This window comes from Thermobia domestica, chromosome 18 (genome assembly GCF_964235325.1).
Source record: "Thermobia domestica chromosome 18, izTheDome1.hap1.1, whole genome shotgun sequence".
Lineage (NCBI taxonomy): Eukaryota > Metazoa > Arthropoda > Insecta > Zygentoma > Lepismatidae > Thermobia > Thermobia domestica.
In genome coordinates, this window is record NC_137471.1 from 90,783,482 (window position 1) to 90,794,995 (window position 11,514).

Genomic DNA, 11,514 nt, shown 5'->3' on the forward strand with positions numbered 1-11,514 from the left:
CATCCTAAAATGACAGCAAACAAGAGCTTATGCAATCCCAGGATTAACAAGAAATGTTTCGAGCTGGATAGTAAACTACACAATCGATACTCTTATGGGGCATAATGGGGTGATTGCAGTACCGTTTTGCCCCAGATGAGTTGCAGTGTTAAACCAACGAGTATCTCTGTTATAACCTACAATCCGTAAACCTCAAAAACACACAACAAACACAGATGAAATATTCTTTCAACATATGAATAGTTTAAAAGTGTGCAATAAATAACTTGCCTTACCTTGCAAAAGAAAAATCCCAATGGTTATATGACACATGTAACGTCCATATCCGCCTAGTTCCATCACTTCGAATTCAAACCGAGAGTTTTCAAAAAATAAAAAGAAATATATAAAAATAAAAAATAATTAAAAACTGTCAATTTGGATTCAGTTAGACAAAACCTGGCAGAACGGACTTGCTGGCAGGGCTCTCAGTAACGAAGCAACCAACGTAAGATAGTAGCCAATTAATCCAATATTTCTTTACACAAACAAAACAACATAAACAAGTCAAACAAATCAAACACAAGAGATTCAATTTTCAATTAACAATTTTATTCAATAATACGGATGTGTATATACGCTAAAGCGTTTGAATAACGAATATACACAAAATAAGATATAACAGCCAATTTAAATCTATAAAGCATTAAAAGAAATTTAAATTGTAAATTTGTGAAGTCTGAAAGCTCGAGATAAATAAATATTCATGCGTCCGTTGTTCTCGGACAAAAATCGTTCATAACAAATTCTAAACCTTAATTCTATTTCAAAGAATACTTATCAGAATCAAATCCAAGGAAATTACAATGAGCATTCGAAGATTAATCTATATAAAATCTCAAATTCTTCGTTGACTCTAATTTCCAAAAATCCTATTTATAAAAATTCTTCAAATTTAAGACAATACAATAATTCTAATAAATTCAGCAAATTTCTAGGTACTTTGAATTAAATTTAGACTTAAGCAAACAATATAGTCTTCCTAATATTACTATCAATTTAATCCAAATCCTTAGTTAAGCTTAGAAAATGAAATGAAATCTTTGAGTTTTACGTCCCGCGGTTATGCCGGTTAGGCTAAAAGAGACGGTGATTATGAGTAATGAATGAAATGGTGGAATGAAGAAAGTGGGAGGAAACGGGAGAACCCCGAGAAAACCCACGCACACGGTGTTTGTCCACCACAAAGTTCACTTGGCGGGGGCTGGGATCGAACCTGGGACCTCAAGCACCAGAGGTGAACGCTCTACCACTTTTTTTTTTAAAAAAAACTTCCTGACTTATTTTTTCTACTACAACCACTTTCAGGACTACTAGACACGACAGGGACACGAACACAGAAACATCGAGGACAATTAAAATTCCACCCTTGCTACTACAGAGGGACTCGAACCCCCAATGGGCTTCACCTAACGATCATCAGCCTAACGCCTCAGACCGCTCGGCTACACCCACCGGCTACACTGAGCCACCGCGGCCCCGCAAGCTTAGAAAGTCGCAGTTCAACTTTTGAGACAATCTTACTGAATTATTATAATTCAATTTGATAACTGGAGCTGGAGTGAAAAATAATCGTAAAAATGTAATTTTCGATTAGACGCACAACATAAAAAAAAAATCCTAACTGCAAGAGAGAAAAATATAATTATAAAGAAATACTGGATCTTTGTGTTAAGCGCGCATTCAATTACATTCTTCAAATCCCCATTTAATGGATCGCCACATAATCTGGGAGGGCAAGAAATATAAATCCAGAGAAGCAAAAAGGACTAACCGTATTCTCTTCCTCAATAAATATGGATTTTAAGCAACAACCTGACAACCCAAGCAATTGAAGAAGGAAAACGTGACACGACTACTTGATTAACTACTAAAAATATACACTCACCTCGTTGTAGATCGCTTGTTTTACCTTTATTTTTTAGATTTAATGGAATGATCTGACTTTCTTATCCTAAATTTCTAAATCATGCATTAGAACAATTTATCGTTTAGTGCCATTGAAGATTTTTCTTCGAAACGTTCGGTCAAATAAGTTATTTTAGAAATCGAACACTATAAAAATAGGAAGCCTAAATATGGACAAATCCCACTAATAGCTGGCAATTTAAAAGAAAAATCCATCAACGAAACCATTCACTGAATTTCTTCTTATCCACCAAAACATTTCTGCACAGCAAAATACCTTGCAAGAAAATTACACTCAAAACAAGGTTGCAATCACGGCAAATTCCAATACTTTGATTATATTTTCACAATTAGCCTGAAAAATCACTTCAAAAACACAATCTACTTGGACCTCCATTTGCACCCCCTGTCCGGCAGTTTTCTCAATATTAGATATTCCACAATTTTATCGCTTAGAAAATATTTCATTCTTAATCACACCCCGTTGATTTATACTGATAATATATATCCACTCGCACCACTTACTAACGATATTTAGCACAAATACGCACTGGCATGGAACTCCAAACTGCCCTAGTGCTGTCCCTTTAAACATAACAGAAAACAGCCACTACACATTCACGAAGCGAAGCAACGAAGAAGTCAAGCCGCCAGGCTCTGCAACATAGATAGTGCTCTCAAACGGATCGGGTCAGTCGGGTCAGCTTGGGTCGGGATGTCGGGTCAGGCTATTCGGGTCGGGTTATCGGGTCGGGTCAGTCGGGTCAGCTCGGGTCGGGTTATTTGGGTCGGGTCAATCGGGTCAGCTCGGGTCGGGTTGTCGGGTCAGTTCACTTTGGTCAACTGAGTTTACGTTGAGCTTAAACTCGGCTGGAGTCGAAAGCTGCTGTTTTTCACTAGCTGCCTAATTAAGAATAGCAATTTTCAATTGATTTTATAGAAACCATAAATCTATTTTGAACACTTGCACCTAGTGTTTTTATGGTAAATGCTTATTTTTGTACTTGTGTGTACTTTAATTTTTAAATGTAGAAGATTGATTTTACCAATCGACTGTAATATCAATATCTACGACAATATGGAGTCTGGATTTAGAACAAAACTAGAAGTTGTTTCAGCAAGGCCAAAATAAAGATTGGATATGGACGACAAAGCCCAAGCGGGGCCGCGGTGGCTCAGTGGTAGATAATTTATCTCTGGTACATGGTGTCCATGGTTCGATCCCAGCTTGTGCTAAGTGGGCTTTGTGGTGGAGAAACGCCGTGTAGTGGGTTTCTCGTGGTTCTCCTATTTCCTCCCACTTTCTTCATTCCACCATTTCATTAATTTCTCATGGTCACCATATCCCTTAGCCTCGGTGCAGAATCGAGGGACCTTAAACTGAATATTTCATTTTATTTCACCAAGCCCAAGAACATCGATACAAGAACAAGATAAAGATTGGATATGCAAGACGAAGTACATAGTAATCTTGCTCTTAGCCTTGTTTTGGTGATCACCAAGTAGCGATGAGCATATTTTCTTGCTTTCTGTATAGTATGAAAGACCATAATCAAAACCACACTTTGTCTTCATTTGTACCGATGAGGCGAGCATTCTTGTCTCTTGTATAGCATGAAAGACCACTAAGACTACGAAATGCAGGACCAAGACTTGACTGTGCAAGACAAAGAATAAGGCGCAGCATTGATGACCAAGACCCAGGGTGCGAATTGTTTGAATTTCATTTGTTGGTCTGAAAGTGATGAAATAAAATTAGTACTTTATAATTAATTATCATACTGTATTTTTAAATTTTAAATTACAAAATTCATATTATGTATCTTCTTACTTGCAACTATATATACTGTAAAATACGTTTTAATTACCGAGAAAGAAAAATCAAAGTGGCGCGGGTCCCGGAATCATAAGAACCTATTTTGGAATGAAAGTTGAAGGGTTGGAAAAATCACAGGTTCTCCCGTTTCCTCAACCCTTATCATTGTAGTTAAATGATTTCCTTTTGTCTCCGCCAAGAGACTCTTGCTACTGCTTTCCGAAAAGACCCCCTGCCTTCCGAGCAGGTGAGAACACTGACTTTGAAGAAAAATTTCGTCACATAGAACTAAAGCAAGAAAAAAAAAATCTCCCACGTCGGACATTGGTATCAGTTATAAAAAGAAATAACCAAAATTCAAAAGTGCCAAATATTCATTAAGATGCATATACAAATCCCCCACTTGATCTAGCTAGTGGTTAACATGTAAGACTTCGGTACACATGGTCCGGGTTTAATTCCCAATGGGAGTGCATTTTGGCGTTCACCCAGTGTCGTGACCATAGTGCTCAAACGGGTCGGGTCATCTTGGATCGGGTTGTCGGGTCGGGTCAATCGGGTCAGCTCGGGTCGGGTTGTCGGGTTGTCGGGTCAGGTCAATCGGGTCGGATCACGGGTCGGGTCGGGTCGGTCTTCAACCCGACCCGACCCGACTCGTTGAGAACACTAAACATAGAGAACACCAGATGTTACGCTGACTCGTAACCTCACCGAGAGACAGGCCACGCCCTCTATTCGCGCAACTCACTATTTTTCTCTCTTTCTTCAGTTGACAATAGCATACAAAGATTAAGTCAATTCACTCTTTCATTTCTTTTCTTCTCTTTTTTATGTATCGGAAAGAATTATATATATATAATTACACATAATTAATAACAATACAATTAATTATAGTTTTATACATTACTTTTCTCTACTTTAATTTTCTTTCTTTTTCTTTTTTTTTGGGTCTTCTTTGAACGAATCCATTTTTCGAAGATGAAAAGCTCTCGACAAGATGGATCGTTTCACACAGCATGAAAACAAAGAACTGACACACAGCTCTGTTCCTTTTTAACTGATAAGAACGCTACTCAAGCGCGATAGCCCTTCGTCCTTGAGAATCTTGTTTAGGTACTTACCGCTAGATTGCAGTAAATTACAGTTCGGAAAATACCGATACCCCATTATGCCCCTTCCCCGTTATGCCCCACGTTCCCTTAAAATAGTTAACAATGCATATTTTGCACATACAGTAAATAAATTTTAAAATACTAGAAGAATAAAATTTCTCAATTACTATTTACTATGAACGACACACTCTTTAGCCCAATAAAAAAATGTTTTTTTTTCTCAGAAACTAAGCATAGGAATTTAACCACAAGTATGTGACTTCGTTCAGTTTGATGCCATATATTGACTGAAATATGTATCAACTTTGGATACTATTTAAGTATATATAGGAATTAAAAGATTAAGAATTTTTAATAATTTGTGCTACATCTAATTAAGAATACAATGTATTATTATGTTGTTAATGCGATAATGAAGAATTTGATGAGGGTATATTTCAGTATGAGCTTCACTTTAATAAGTAATTTATTTATCATACAACATAAATTTTAAAGTTTACAAAAAATTCTTTTTTTCTTTTTTAATTATCATTTGGTTTTGTGAAGAGCTACTCACGAGCTTTTACGCCTTAATGATAGTTTCCAGATATCAAACTGCTGTGAGCGGGGTAGCGTGCCAACCGTCCGGTATTTTACCGGACAATTCGGTTTTTGGCCTCCTTGTCCGGTACCTCAAAATCGGACGTTAGATGTCCGGTAACTTTTCTGGTTAATAGTCCTATTCTCTGTTCTATTCAAATTATTTTGGAGGGACGAAAAAAATTGTTTGTCGATGAACATGTTTAAATCAGAACTTATAATTCGCTTTGATATCAATCTGTTGTGTGCGGAATTTGCTGAAGGATTGAAGGCAGGAAAATTTATTGAACTTAAGAAAACTGCTAAAGATCAAGAGCGCAGCTAGCACTCTTTCAATGTCAGGCTATATCTTTCAATTAAATAATGCATCCAGATCCAGTAAAGGTATGTGGGCATTATGAGACATTACCACCTCCAGCGAAGCTGGCAAGACTTATTTTTCAAGTATATTTTGTGTATGTTATAATTACATTGTCAAATATATTTCCTTTTCTGTTTTAAATGCGATGTATTATTGATGGTAGACTATAAAAATTACATGTGCTAACTCAACTACTTGGAGTAAGTAAGTTTAATAAATGCTTCAAAAGTAGCTGAAGTTATTAAATTCGAATTCCGAATCACTCGATTTTATGTGAAGAAATCATATTCAGGTTGTCCACATTTTTGACGAGCGTTGATGTCTCGATCTTCAAAGTATGTACTCCAGGAAGGCATCCGGTATTTCCATTTTCAAAAGTTGGCAACCCTAAAATGGGATTATAATCTTTACATCTACTCAAAACAATTTATACTAGTGGACGTGGTACTTATCTAAGCAATTTATCATAATAAGGCCTTTTGAAAAATAAAACAAAATTTCCAATCCTTTGTAACATTGTTCCTATTTATTCGAAATGTGTCATATCATGATCATCATATTATACACTAAGATACTTCACATGTACATTGCCCTGTCTGTTTACGTTATTATTACTGTTGTAGAGTCCTCCAAAATTTGAATGTTTGTGATGCTGTACCTTCATCAGTTTGCAATATTGAATAGTAAATATGAGATTATAAATTTTCGTTTAACATGCAGATTTCGAAACACCATTTGAAAAAATATCTCTTTGTGTTGTGTTGCTAACACTGTTAACATGGTTATATGGCAGAGTATGTCAAACAATGTTCCTCAGTAGATATTTTCATGGTACAAAATTTCAGCATGTTGTATCTACTAATTTAGAAGTGACAAGGGCTACCAAGAGAAATGCCTCTGAGGAATGCAATGATAAACACCATTGCAAATGAAATTGAATTATTAAGTGGATTAGGTTAGGATCGGACCACAGAACTACATGAATAAGCGGTTAGCGTACGCGCCTTTGGCGTGGGAGGCCCGGGTTCGATTCCCGGCGGGAGCTCATGTGGTTCGGATTCCACGTTAATCAGTAGGTCCACGTCTCATATAGCCTCGCTGCTGAACGGGACGTTAAACTCAAAATCAACTCAACTCAAGAACTGCATGAAGATAGTTTAATTTTGGGAATGTGCCTGTAGATGTCATTAGAAGCTTATTTGGTATGTGTCATTGGATTGGATTATATGGAAATGTTGAACTGTCTCTTCCAGTTTACTCGAAAGTTGGAAAATGTGACTTATCATTGTCTTCCACCGAGCCACTGATATATACAGGGTGGTAGGTAATTCCACCGACAAACTTTGGGAGGCGATTCCTTATACAAAATGAAAGAAAGTATTTTTACTTCATCCCTATCTAACCCACTCCTATTAAAGCTAGGAATATCTTACTTCACAGTATTTTTTTTTCTCAGATTGTAAATCATACGCGTACCATCTTTGGTTGAAATAACCCTATGCTTTTCAGAGTTATAGTGAAGCATAAGCACTCATATACATACAGTAGAACTTTATATATATACAGATGTATGGGCAACGCCTTTTGCGTTACCCTGTCAGAAAATAAAGAACTGAGCAGTATAAATAATGAGAAGTACCTTCGGCGTTGCCCCGGTCACAAAATAAGGAACTGAGTAAATAAATAACGACAGCATCGGCGTTGTCCCAATTACAACGTACCAAATAGAAAGATTAACGATAACTAACACCTTCGCCGTTGTCCCTGTAAATTCCCGAACCAGTTGACATGTCCGTTTTTGCTTAAACTTGTGCTTAAATATAATCAGGATTGATACCTAACTGCTAAGCAAGTCCGAAAACATAATAATCGACTATGGTCCCCGATGGGTTACGATTACTAAAAATCCTAATACGAGGAGTGATCAGAAAGTAAGGTTACAAAACCTGCAGTGAAACGTGTATATATTATTTCATACAACCAATACAGCCAACAGATAGTACATGCATTAGATTATTTTTCGAAATAGTCTCCATATCGATTGAGGCAATTGTCAGCGTGGGATGAGTTTGAAGATTCCTTAATAGTAAAAATCCTGTCCTTGCATGTTCAGCCACGTTATAACGAAGTGGTTCACCTCCTCGTCTGAAGCGAAGAGACAGTCTTCTAAATGCTTCCGAACGCAATTCCCAATTCTGCCATCAAATGCCATAACGCGATCCTCATGTTGTCCTGAATCAGCTGTGTTCAAAGTTCTTGATGCTTGCTGGGTCGGTCACTGCGCTTCTCGTCGGTGATGTTTTCTCTACCAGCCACAAACTTTTGACACAATTCTACGACATGCTGACGAGATATTACAGTCAGTGCATAACCCTCTACCAGCTGCAGGCGAATTTCACCCACGGTTGGATGTTTCGCCCACAGAATCGAATAGCTGAGCGGACTTCGTGAGACCAGTTTTCCAAATGAGTCGACATTTGTGTTTAACTACAACTAGCGCGGTAGGTGGCAGGTAGCTGAAACTGCACATTCGTCAACTTCATGTATTACAATTACTGCACACTCTTCATTCCTCTATAACACACGAAACTCCAGAAATATCGGCCTTGTAACCCTAGTTTTTGATTCTCTCTCGTATATCACTGTCCATGACATGGACATTATGGAACTAAAAAAGAATGTATTCATTATTTAATAGTATTTCCTTGAGTTCTACATTCACACAAACACAGAACTTTGGATAAAGTTGCCTATTTAAGTTAGACGTCCCTTTCCTCTTTCAGGATAAAATAGTTTGTGTTTTGGTATAATATGGTATCACATCTCGGATTCACTGACACGGGAGGGTCCCACAAGTTGTCGCTAAAATCTGATTGCCACATAGCACGTCTGATAGAGCATCATGAGAAATGAAAATGAGCAACATTTAAGGTGCTATGGACCAGAAGGATAGGAGCTACAGGGCTTCAAAATTTGATTGATTTTTTAGTTTTACGTCCCGCTCAGCAGCGAGGCTATATGAGACGTGGACCTACTGATTAACGTGGAATCCGAACCATACGAGCTCCCGCCGGGAATCGAACCCGGGTTTCCCACGCCAAAGGTGGGCATGCTAACCGCTTAGCCACGAACGAGCTCGGCTTCAAAATTTGAATATTCAAAAAAATTATAACATGGAATTATGTATGTTTAAATTAAATATCTTGAAAACCGTTAAAGCAATCAACACAAAAGTTGCACAATATAATGAGAACACAATGTCCTATGGGAAACCGTAAACAACGTTGCCATAGATGAAGCAGTGTTGCCAACTCAGCATAAAATATTTTGTTTGAAATAGCACTATATACAAGTGTGCACAGATTTGAAATGCACTATTATCGCTAAACAAAACAGTGAAGTGTAGTGGTTCAGTGTTGCACACTATTGGAGCTATGTGTGCTGAAAATGTACAATGGAGAAGAATGATATGTGACAACAGATGGTAATAAAGGAATCTGGGTCTCATACTACGAATTTAGTTCAAATGCATAACACAGATAGTATAACATAGCAAAATGTTAGCAGTGTCACAAAATATTGATGCATTTGAAAAACGAAATTGATTGATGCCATTTTTACGTCCTGTGTCAGCTCCGAATCTATGTAGGAGTGTAAAGTGGGATCCGAATCACTATGAAAGGGAAATATTACAATGAAAAGTACAACAAAAAATGTCCGAGTTGGGGTTGGAACCCGCGATGTTTTATATGTTGGTTGTCTAGCCTTCTAGACCACACGGCTATGCTGGCCGACTAGAAGCGAAATGAGATAGTAATAAAATAATTATATTTACAATGTGAATATTGTAATATTACAGTGTACGAACATAATCATATGGTATGTAGGAGAGGAAGTAAAAGAATACGTTACTTATCAGAATGACAGAAACCGAGAAAGTACTCTTCCAAATATTGATAAGATAATTGAGAACCAGTTTACAGAATTAGAAAACACGTGTTTCTTTGCACGTCTGTATCATTTTGTTCTCGCGAGTTGTCTGCTTATTCACCGGGGATTTTGCAGAAGTATAATGAAAAATCCTCCCGTGTTTCTAGTGTATTTCTTTATTACCCTGTGTTGCCACATATCAGACTTCTCTATTGTACATTTTCAGCACATGTAGCTCCAATAGTGTGCAACATTGTGCCACTACACTTCACGGTTATGTTTAGTGATAATAGTACATTTCAAATCTGTGCACACTTGTGTATGGTGCTATTTCAAACAAAATATTTTTATGCTGAGTTGACAACACTGCTTCACCTATGGCAACACTGTTTATGGTTTTCGATAGGGCATTGTGTTTACATTATTTTGTGCAACTTGTGTTCTGATTGCTTTAACGGTTTTCAAGATATTTACTTTAAACGTACATAATTCCATGTTATAATTTTTTGGATATTCAAATTTTGAAGCCCCGTAGCTCCTATCCTTCTGGTCCATAGCACCTTAAATGTTGCTCATTTTCATTTCTCATGATGCTCTATCAGATGTGCTATGTGGCAATCCGATTTTAGCGACAACTTGTGGGACCCTCCCGTGTAAGAATTCCTGATATTGTACCAAATTTCTCAATATTAAATCTCCACGTTAAGCGGGTTTGCATATCCAGGCTTCTAACTATGAAAATATTTACGCTCACTCCAACCTCAATCATTTCACGAATTCAACCTGTTTTACGTGTGTTATTAGGATATAATATCGATTGTGATTTATTCTAAAAACACTTTGATACATTGCAAGGGTTGTTACGTCCAAATATTTACTGAAAACTCATAGTCGTATCGGAATAAACAAAAGCGAGTATGGAACAGTAAACTGCTTTCACAAAAGGCAAAAGAAAATGTGCAAAGGCATACAAAACGGTCGAGTGGTTTGGGTCGATACACTATCAATCACATGTTTGTGTGTTCAAACCCGGTATCATGTTGTTTATTTTTTAATTGTCTTCCTATTTTCATCCGGAGGCTGAAAATATTTCTTTGAGTAACTAATTGAAAACTTCTTTTGTTTCAAATTCGTTTAGAACGGAACATTCTATGAATTGCGAATCTTAAATCCATAGCTAAAAAGAATGAAGTATACTCACTACTCCATTATCCTCTGATTTGTAACGAAAAACTATTTATAAACAGTGGTGACTTCAGAAAATTATCCTCGGGGGGAATTTCAATAGGTGGGTGGAGGGGAAACATTGGTAGTCCACATTAAACACGGTCGAATATATGGTCCTGAAGGCGGAAATTTCTTAGCTCGAGAGGGGTCTCAAATTCTCCCTCAGATCACGTCCTGAAAACATCATTGCTTAAAAGCCTTTCGTAACTAACTAACTAACTAACTCTATGGCCTAAGGAATCCGGAGGTTCAGTGCCGCGTTCACAAAAGCTCTCCACTGACTTCTATCCTTAGCTAATTGCATCCAGTTTCTACTTTGTATTCCTATCTCTGCGAGATCCATCTTAATATTGTTCTCCCATCTGTGCCTAGGTCTTCCTAATGGTCGTTTTCCTATGGGTCTACCAGTCAAGACTTTGAAAGCGTTTCTACTTTCTTCCATTCTAGCTACATGACCTGCCCACCTAAGCCTCCTAGACTTGACGACCCTAACAATGTTGGGTAAACCGTATAAACTATGTAGTTCCTCGTTATGAAGCTTC